This window comes from Dendrobates tinctorius, unplaced genomic scaffold (assembly GCF_039654945.1).
Source record: "Dendrobates tinctorius isolate UK_male_01 unplaced genomic scaffold, ASM3965494v1 ptg000250l, whole genome shotgun sequence".
Taxonomy (NCBI): Eukaryota; Metazoa; Chordata; class Amphibia; order Anura; family Dendrobatidae; genus Dendrobates; species Dendrobates tinctorius.
Window position 1 is genome coordinate 24,934,990 of NW_027361917.1, and position 10,843 is coordinate 24,945,832.

A 10,843-nucleotide genomic window follows, 5' to 3' on the forward strand; every position below is an offset into this window, starting at 1 on the left:
GGCCTGGTCAATAGCGTGCAAACTACTTTGGGGGGTAAAGAGGTTAAATAGGTTACCTGATATAGAAAAAATATATTTCTTAACATATGAATGTTCTTAAAATGGTCCCATACTCTCCTTCCAGCACCGCTGCCAATACAGGGCAGTTTGCTCTGAAGGTCTTTAAAATTTCAGTTATTGGTAGCAATTTAAGCAGTCGTCTTTGGTGTATGGCATTGCCTTTTAAGTAGTCTTTACTGTATGGCATTGCCTGTTAAGCAGTTGTCTTCATTATACTAATAGTGCGGAGATCCTTTACCTTCAAATCTCTCCCCATCCATCCATCCATTGATCCATCCCATCATGTGCGTCACTGAGGGGGAGTTGGGAATCACCTTTATTGTCAGGGTCTGGTGTAATGGCGCTTTGTGCATTGCTCCTATTTCCTGCAGTGTCCTGTACAGGAGATTGTGCTGATATGTGTGATAGTGGGGGGGGGGGAGGAGTGGGAAGGATGTAGGCGGAGTTACAGGGGGTGTGGTCACTGCTGGCTCACCAGCACAAGGAATGATGAGAAATGTAGTCAGAAGAGAGCAGAGGATTCCGAACAGGAAGTGATCGCTGTGACACAGCTGCTGCCAGGGCAGGGGAAGAGAAGCAAAAAGGCATAAAACAACGTGAACCTGGCAGAAAAAGTATAAGGCGATATTTAGGGGAATTATCCTTAAGAATTTACGGCAAAACTAGTAACTGAGTCAAGGTAGTAGACAACCCCCTCATGCCGCGGCCATTTTCCGCTTTTTCCTCCCCTTTTTCGCAAAGCAATAACTCTTTATTGTTCTGTTCAAATTGACATATGACGTCTTGTTTTTTGTGGGACGAATTGTACTTTTCAATAACCATTCATTTTACCACCTTGTGTACTAAGAAAATGGAAAAAACATCCAAGTGTGGTGAAATTAGGTGGAAAAAACATCAATTCTGACATTGTTTTTTGGGAATTGTGTTGACGGTGTACATTTTGTGGTAAAAATGACCATGTAATATGATTCTCCTCATCAATACCGTCATGGCAATACCAAACATATCCAAGTTTTTTGTTATATTAGCGGTGAAAAAAAAAAATCAGACGTTTGCAAAAAAAAGTTTTTGGGGTTGTGTCACCATCTTCCCAGTCAAATTACTGTTTTTGTGAATATTTGAGCAAGTTGTAGATGAAATTACGGTATCTCTAAAAGGTCTAAAGTCAAACATCAAATATTTCCTTGTATTTTAGGCAAAAAAAAAATATTGTCATTTTTTACATTTTAAAAATTACAAAAAGGAAAATGGGCCAATGGAAAAGTTTGGACACCCTTGGAGATTTGTGTGCTTAAAAGGAAAAGCAATGTCACCACTAAAGTGATAAGCAGGTTTCTATAATCTCCACCAGGGCAGTCTCTAATCACTGCTATCGAGATTCATCCACATTACCATTCAGATTATGAATGACCGTGTATTTACTCTAAAGGGGGCTTTACACATAGCGATATCGCTAGCAATATCGCTAAAGCGTCACCGATTTTGTGATGCAGAAGCGATATTGCTACCGATATCGCTATGTGTGATACTTACCTCCGACCGGCTCCCCCGCTGGCTATCGCTGATTGCGCGAGATCGTCCACGTCCATTTCTCATCGGCCGCTTCCTGCTGGCGCCGACGAGCAACGTGTGGACGCAGGCGGGAGGACGTCATCATCGCCGCGTCTGAAAGGTAAGTAACGACCACTGCTGCGTCGCTACGTTGCTGTGAGATCTGCCTGTTTAGCAGCTCACTAGCGACCATTTAGCGATGCACCAGCGATCCTGACCGGGTCATATCGTGGTCGGGATCGCTGGTGCATTGCTAAATGTAAAGGGGGCTTTAGTCATCCCTGTCATTGATAACTTGTTCTATTTGATACTGGAGATGGCTTGTTTATTGGGACGTGCTATATTTTAAAACAGTGTAACATTTTGGGGTATTCATTTATTTTACTCACATATATAGCGCTATTAATTCCACAGCACTTTATGTGCTTGGAGTGTGGGAGAAAACCGGAGAACCCAGAAGAAACCTCTGAGAGAGCCCCTAACCAGGTAAGGCTAGTTTCACACTAGCGTTTCCTGGAGCTGCGGAGGGATGCACACAGCCGCCATGAAGCTCCACCCATGGCTGCACCTCCTCCGGTCAGCTCCGCCTATAGGTGCATGACGCTGCATGCAACCTGCGTACCCTATCTTTAGCATTGGGTACCCAGGCCATGCGCAGGTATGCGTTTGCTGGCGCATGCGTCCTTTTGACGGTGCGCCGATCGCACCAAAATGCAACACGGTGCGTTTGGCGCAGGTCAGCGCACCGTCAAAAGGACGCAAGTGCCGGCAAACGCATACCTGCGCACGGCCTGCGTACCCAATGCTTTTCTGCTTTTGGATGCCTATATTCCCCTTTCATTGCACTCATAGAGTATGATGTCAATAAAACTGCCCCACAAACCTTGTGAGATACCCCCACAGTAAATTCCTCCACAGTATCCTCCACACGCACTATATGATGACCCTACTGTACTCCACCCCTCAATTCCTCCAGAAAAGAATGGTGCCCCCAATACATTATAATACCCCAACTATGACCCCCACACTGTCCTCCTTGCAGTATAATGGACCTACATACAGTATAATGGCCCCACACCTATCTACACAGTATAATGTCCCTTACACAGCCCTCCACACAGTATGATGGAGCCCACACAAACTTTCACACTGTATAATTGCTTGCATACAGTATAATGGCTCTCACATAGCCCTCCAAATAGCATAATAGTCTCCACATAGCCTTCCATATAAAATAATGCTCCCCATTGTCCTCCATATAGTATACTGTACTTCCCATAGTACTCCATAGAGTATACTGCACTCCCCATAGACCTCCATATAGTACATTGCACTTTCCATGGTCCTCCATATAGTATAACACGTATAACACCCCCCATAGTCCTTTATATAGGATAATGAACTCCATGGTCCGCCATATTGTATAATGTACTGCACCTACTGTGTGGGTGCTGTGTGTCCTCTAATTTTTCTGCTTCTGGATGCCTATATTCCCTTTTCACTGCATTCAGAGTATGATGTCAGGAAAACTGCCCCACAAACCTTGTGAGATACCCCCACAGTAAATTCTTCCACAGTATCCTCCACACGCAGTATATGATTACCCAACTGTACTCCACCCCTCATCTCCCCCAGAAAAGAATGGTGCCCCCCAATGCATTATGATACCCCAACTATGACCCCCACACAGCCCTCCATGCAGTATAATGGGCCTACATATAGTATAATGGCCAAACACCTCTCCACACAGTATAATGTCCCCCACACAGCCCTCCACACAGTATGATGGACCCCACACAAACTTTCATACTGTATAATTGCTTGCATACAGTATAAAGGCTCCCACAAAGCCCTCCAAATATTATAATAGCCTCCACATAGCCTTCCATGTAAAATAATGCACCCCATTGTCCTCCATATAGTATATTGCACTTCCCATAGTCCTCCATATAGTATACTGCACTCCCCATAGACCTCCATATAGTACATTGCACTTTCCATAGTCCTCCATATAGTATAACACACCCCGCATAGTCGTTTAAATAGGATAAGGTACTCCATGGTCCTCCATATAGTATAATGTACTATCCATAGTCTTCCATATAATGCACTCCCCATAATCCTCCATATAGTATAATGCACTCCCTATAGACCTCTGTATAGAATAATGCACTTACCATATTACCCAAACAGTATAATACACTCCCCAACCCATAGTCTTCTACATAGTATAATGAACCCCATAATCCTTCGTACAGTATAATGCACTCCCAATACTCCTCCATACAGTATAATGCACTCCCAATAGTCCTCTACTCATTTCTGCTACTTGCTGCCCTGCCACTCATGTCTCTGCAATGAATGTTCTGAAGCGCCGTACATCTCATTGCAGTGGGCACCATAGGGCACCCATAGGGTTCTTCCCTGAAAATCAAGTTCCAGTGTCAGAACGTATTACTAATGTTTTTAAAGAGACTCCATTCTGACCCAGAATCCTCAATTTATGGTGCCTTTATGTCAATAGCTTTCCATATTAAAAATGAGAGAAATAAGGCTCAAAGGGATTTATCAGACTTGTATATAAACTTACTGGTAGTGATGAACGAACATGCTTGGACCAGGTGTTATCAGAGCATGCTTGGATGCTAACCGAGTGTCTTCGAAATGCTTGAAAAATATATTCGAGTCTCCACGGCTGCATGTCTTGTGTCTGTTCGAAAGCCACAAAACATGCAATGATTGCCTGTTTGTTAGGCAGTCCCTGCATGTGTTGGGGCTGTTGAAAAGCCATGAGACATGCAACTGCGGCATCTTATTATTTGAGCATGCCGAAGACTCTCTATTAGCACACCAGCATGGATAACACCTTATCTGAGCACGTTCACTCATCACTATTTACCAGCACTACTTTTATAGTGTTAAATGAATACACAGAGTCAAGTTCAGGTATCAGGCTGTGTGGTGACACAACCTAGATACAAGGGGAAGAGCCAGATGTGAATTTACCGACATATTTTTCAGAAGGAATGCCATAGTATTAGTGGAATGCAACGTTCTAATAAAAGATGCTCCAGAATTCTAATTTTATGGGGAATAAAATTATTTATTAAAGCAAGCATGTCAGGAGAGCCACCACACCCTATTTAAAAACTGTGATTTAGAAAAGGCTGAATTCCAGTGTAATTAACTCATAATTCTGGCCTTATTTTTTTCTTCTAAACATATAGGAGAGGTTATAAATGCAATAGCCCTTGTTTCTATTTTCCTGATTAATAACATCATAGGCTATTGGAGACATTTAGCATAATTCATTTGTTGAAAATTTCACCTATGAATTATTTCAATATGGTATACTAATAATTGGAAGAGCATTTTGTGCAAAAAAACAGGTTGGTAATACCATCTGTCTTGTTTTTCAGCTGAAACATCTACATTGTTACATTTTGCACAAAAATATGTGTCTTTTTATAAATTATGTTTGTTGAAAGCATACAAATGATTAGAATTACTGGAAAGTCTGTGAAAGTATCTCTATGGAATGTAACACCAAAGTAAAAATAGTACATGTAGAGTGTCATGATCCAGACCGGGTTTTGACTCCTGTTTTTCCATGTTCCCGGTCTGGTCATTTCAGGGATTAACTTTGCTCAGCCTCAGTCTGGTTTCAGGTTTGCTATTTAGCTCAGCTACATCCTGCAGGCGGTGTCAGCTATAGTTCTGCCTTCAGCGTGTGTATCTGACTCTGGTATATCCTGATATGTCCTGCTGTGATCCCTGACTTGCCCCATGTCTGTTTATTCCCTCTGTCGGAACTGACTTAGTGTTTCCCTGTAAGTTGGTTAACTGTCATGGTTTACTGGGGTTACAGGCCAGGTAGTGTAAGAGTTAACATGGAAAGCCTCTCTATGGATCTGGGGAGGGTTCTTATAGCCTCATTGTGGAGCTGTTCGCTGTCGTTTATACTGTGAGCTGAGTGTGCCTGACCCGGTTCTGTCTGTGCTTCATGCCTATCGTTGTATTTCTGCTTGGTGTTTGATCGGTCCCATCACGGTTAACGTCTTTTGTCTACTGATTCTGTACCTTGATTCCTGCTCCGTGTATGACTTATGGCTACGTTCTGACCTCCCTTTGATTATCCATCCTGTACCTCGCCGCCTGCTCTGTGTATGACCTTTGGCTACGTTCTGACCTCCCTTTGATTATCCCGCGTGTACCTCGCCACCCGCCCGGTGTATGACTTTATTGCTTGTCTGACCTGGCTACTGTTTACTCCTCTTCGCCACTGTATTGCAAGTACTGCTGTCGGTTCCCGGAGGGGATTGGTGGTAACCCGCCCCTCTCCCTGATGCGCGGTCACATGACCACAGGTCCTGTGGGTATCAAGCGATTCACAATTCCTCCGCCTCCTGCAGGTCCCGGATCCTGTCTGCTCATACCCACGCTATGCACCAGACCTTCACAGCTGCGGGTAAGAGTTCTCCATATACCCCTTGTCAGTGTCCCTGTAATCTGGGGGGTGGTTCCATAGATCCACACCTGACATTAACTCCCTGGTTTTGACTTGGCTTGCATTCGGACCTGCTTCTGTCTTTTATCTTTGTCTTATCCGCTTCCAACCGTTGTTGATCCTGGCTTGTTTCTGACCACGTGTACTGCTGTGACCTCTGGTACTTCTGACTGTTTCTGATTTGGCTCATCTGACCACTCTTTCGCCACCTGGTGGCACTTGTGCTGCTGCTCAGTGTTGCTACGCTGTGTGTAAAACCTCTCTTCCCTCACCAGCACCCCCTGGAGGAGGTTGCGCTATACTGCACTGCAGTAGCTTGCCAACCGTGCCATCTAAGATCCTCTCTATAAATCCCCTTGTTGGACTGGCCCTCTAGAGATCTATATCCTTGGGTGAACATTGATATCTCCTTCCTAGGCATACTTAGAGGAAGGCCTTGTAGTTGCCACTCGTACTTTGTAGCTATAAATCCAGGAGAACCCGATGCTGGATTTAAATGATATTTGCATCCTAAAAATGCAGATATTGTGGAACATAATGAAGGAGGAGACAGCTGATGGCTTCCTACTCCACCATTCAGCCCGTGCATCTGAGACTGGATGTGGCAGCTGCAAAAACGTCACTAGATCTCGCCTGCTGCACTGAGCCACAGAGCACACACAGCAAGGACCAGAGCAGAGCGCCGGGATCAGTAGTGTAGACACCAGGGGGGCAGAGGGGGCGGCAGCCCCAGGCTCCGCGCTTTGAGGGGGCCCACCCAGAGCTACGCTACTGTAACTACAGAATTGCATTCTGCGGCAGAGCAGGGAGAATCGATCTCCCTGTTCTGCCACACGGCCGCTATGAGCCCCTGAGCAGGCGGTGGGGCCCTGTGCCAGCAGTGGGCCCCCCCGTCCAGCATCGCAGGTTCAGCTGTATTGGCTACATGCTGACACAGCTGACTGCATTGATGAGAGAAGGAGCGAGCGCTCCTTCTCCCATCATCCCCCTGTCAGCGTCTGACGCCACCGACGCCGACACTGAGAGTGGGCGCGATGACGTCAGTGCTCGGCGCCTGCAGTCAGTGATGAGCAGGAGCGGAAGGAAGAGAGGTGAGTATTTAGTTTATAGCGGGGAGGTGCATTATATTATAGAGGGTGGAGATGGGGGTGCATATATAGAGGGTGGCTATGGGGGTGCATATACAGAGGATGGCTATGGAGGTGCATATATAGAGGGTGGCTATGGGGTTGCATATACAGAGGGTGGCTATGGGGGTGCATATACTGCAGAGGATGGCTATGGGGGTGCATATACAGAGGGTGGCTATGGGGGTGCATATTCTGCAGAGGATAGCTATGGGGGTGCATATACTACAGAGGGTGGCTATGGGGCTACATTACACTACAGAGGGTGGCTATGGGGGTGCATATACTACAGATTGTGGCTATGGGGGTGCATATTCAGAGGGTGGCTATGGGGGTGCATTAAACTACAGAGGGTGGCTAGGGGGGTGCATATACAAAGGGTGGCTATGGGGGTGCATATACAGAGGATGGCTATGGGGGGTGCATATACAGAGGGTGGCTATGGGGTGCAAATACTACAGAGGGTGGCTATGGGGCTACATTACGCTACAGAGGGTGGCTATGGGGGTGCATATACTACAGAGGGTGGCTATGGGGGTGCATATACTACAGAGGGTGGCTATGGGGGTGCATTATACTACAGATGGTGGCTATGGGGGTGCATATACTACAGAGGGTGGCTATGGGGGTGCATATACTACAGAGGGTAGCTATGGGGATGCATATACTACAGAGGGTGGCTATGGGGGTGCATTATACTACAGAGGGTGGCTATGGGGGTGCATTATACTACAGAGGGTGGTTATGGGGGTGCATTATACTACAGAGGGTGGCTATGGGGTGCATTATACTACAGAGGCTGCCTATGGGGGTGCATTACACTACAGAGGCTGCCTATAGGGGTGCATTATGCTATAAAGTCTGCCTTTGAGGAGTGCATTATATACAGTATAGAGTCTGCCTGTGGTGAGTGCATTATACAATATAGATTCTGCCTATGGAGAGTGCATTATACTATATGGAGACCTATGGGGAGTGCATTATTCTATATGGAAACCTATGGGAAGTGCATTATACTATATGGAGACCTATGAGGAGTGCATTATACTATATGGAGCCCTATGGGGAGTGCATTATACTATGTGGAGGCCTACGGGGAGTGCATTATACTATATTGAGGACTATCTGGTGTATTATGCTATATGGAGGCTATCTAGGGGCCCATTAAATAGTTTGGGGGATATTAAGGGGTCAGTATATGTACAGTGAGGGGGCATTATGCTGTGTATAAGAGAGCATGATAATGTGTATAGGGGAGCTGTACAGGGGGGACTCTGGACATTATTAAATGTAAAGTGGGCACTTATTGTTATAGAGGAACTTAGGTTACTGTGACTGTCAAATGGGCACACATAGGGCAATATTACATTCTAGGGGACAAAATGTGGGCATTGTTTTCTAGGGCTCTTTCACCTGGCCTCAGTATTTTCTAGAGGGTTGCTTTAAAATTTAGAGGTCACACAGCAGGTGCATTGATAGGGACACACACAGCAGCGGCTCAGCATTCAGGTAACAGCAGGATGAGGAGTTTGTGCAGGTTGTGAATAGTCCCATTTTGGACAGTGCTGAAAATCTGAGAAGTGAAACGTGTCTTTGCTGTATTCTCTGCAGGCGAGTCCTCGCTGGAGGAGTTGTCATGTCGGTCTGGGCCAGATGGAAAAGGCATGAAAAGTGAACGATTCCTTCAGAAAGAACGTCAGCGGTAAGACACTATCTGTAGCTCTGCTGTGATCTCTTATACAGTATGTTTTGTAGGACTGATATTTACCACTGACCATATGGTGGTAATATCATTGTTGGTCTTTATATAGCTATTATTTTCAGCAACAGCGTGGTCATCTGCTGAGGTCCTCCTCCACTATTAGGGTGTGTCACCCAGTTATAATCAAGGTTACCTGGTTAGGGGCCCAATCAGAAGTTTCGCCCCCACTAAACCTTAGCTACGCTTCTGGCCGGGATAATATGGCAAGGTGAGTATATTTTTAACTATTTTTATCAGTCATTACTTGTGAGGGCTCCATACTGTATATAGGGGAGCTGTGGTGGACATCATACTGTGCATAGTCAGCTGTGGTGCCTCTATACTGCATATACGGAAGCTGTGGAGAACATCATTCTTTCTATAAATAGCTGTGGAGCACCCATATTCTATATAGGAGTGGGTGCTGTGGCACACCAATACTACATGTAGTGGAGTGGTGGGGACATTATATAGTATATAGGGCAGGGGCAAACATACCCAGTGTGCAGCCGGTGTGGCTGCATTGGGACCCGGAGGTGGAGGGGGGCCCTGAAGGACGGCTAATAATGAGGGCAATCTGGACTGTTTATTTGGCCCCGAGGCTCCGGGGGGGCCCCTGGCCAGATTGCCCTCATATGCGGCGGGCAGGGAGCGATCCCTGCAGCTCTGCTGCCTGCAAGAGAAAATAGCAGCAGAGCGGAGTTGCAGCGATCCTTCCTGCTCCCTGCTCATGCTTCATGTCTCTCAGACAGTCAGCAGCAACATCATAATTCAGCGCTGCAGCTGTGCCTGAGAGATGAAGTTACCGGTGACAGTGATGCTGCGGGAGAGCGTGCGGAGAAGTGAGAGTTGCTGTGTGTGTGTGTGTGTCGCTGCAGGGGAACGTGCAGAGAGGTGAATGGTGGGTGATGTGTGTAGGTGGAGGAGAGGGTAGTGATGGGGGAGAAGGCAACGATGGGGGGTGACAGAGAGGGCAATGATGGGGGTGACGGAGAGGGCAATGATGGGGGTGGTGGGGGAGAAAGCAATGATGGTGGCAATTGAAAGGACAATGATGGGGATGGTGGGGAAGGAGGCAATGATGGAGATGGTGGGGGATAAGGCAATGATGGAGGTGGTGGAAATGGTAATGATGGGGTGGTGGGGAGAAGGCAATGATGGAGGTGATGGAGAGGGCAATGATGAGGGTGGTGGGTGAGAAAGCAATAATAGAGGCGGTGGAAAGGGCAGTGATGGGGGTGGTGGGGGAGAAAGAAATGATGGAGGTGATGGAAAGGACAATGATGGGGTGGTGGGGAAAAAGGCAATGATGGTGGTGATGGAAAGGGCAATGATGTTCGTGGTGGAAAGCTCAATAATGGGGGTGGTGGGGGAGGAGGAAATGATGGAGGTGGTTGAATGGGCTATGATGGGGTGGTAGTGGAAAGGACAATGAAAGTGGAAAGGGCAATGATGGGGGTGGTGGGGGAGGAGGAAATTATGGAGTTGGTGGAATGGGCAATGATGGGGTGGTGGAGGAGAAATCGATGATGGAGGTGGTGAAGAGTGCAATGATTGGGGTGAGGGAGAGGAAAATAATGGGATGCGGGGGGAGGAGGACAATGAGGGCTGTGGGGGATTGGGATGGGAGGAAGGGGGATTTATAATGGATGTAGGAACAGGGGGAGGTGGAGGAAGACATTATCGCTTATTATATCTAACACAGTCCCTTAGTATATAGTGTACTCGCTTTCAGTATATAGTGTAGTCACTTTTTATGATGCCGTCCCTTATTATATAGCTTCCTCTGCTGTTATGTACAGAACTGTCTCTTACATAGTGTATTCTTATTATTTTTGTTATTCACAGTGCCCTCTT

At 46.5% G+C, this 10,843-nt stretch overlaps 1 protein-coding gene across 1 annotated transcript in view; it reads right to left on the reverse strand.

Moving 5' to 3' along the window:
- The window catches only part of LOC141063482 (uncharacterized), a 64,412-nt gene extending 64,004 nt beyond the window's left edge, over positions 1 to 408 (reverse strand). The window contains exon 1 of the mRNA XM_073557535.1: positions 299 to 408. The gene's annotated coding sequence lies outside the window, so the exon portion shown is untranslated. The remainder of the gene's footprint in view (positions 1 to 298) is intronic.
- Positions 409 to 10,843: the final 10,435 nt, after the last annotated feature.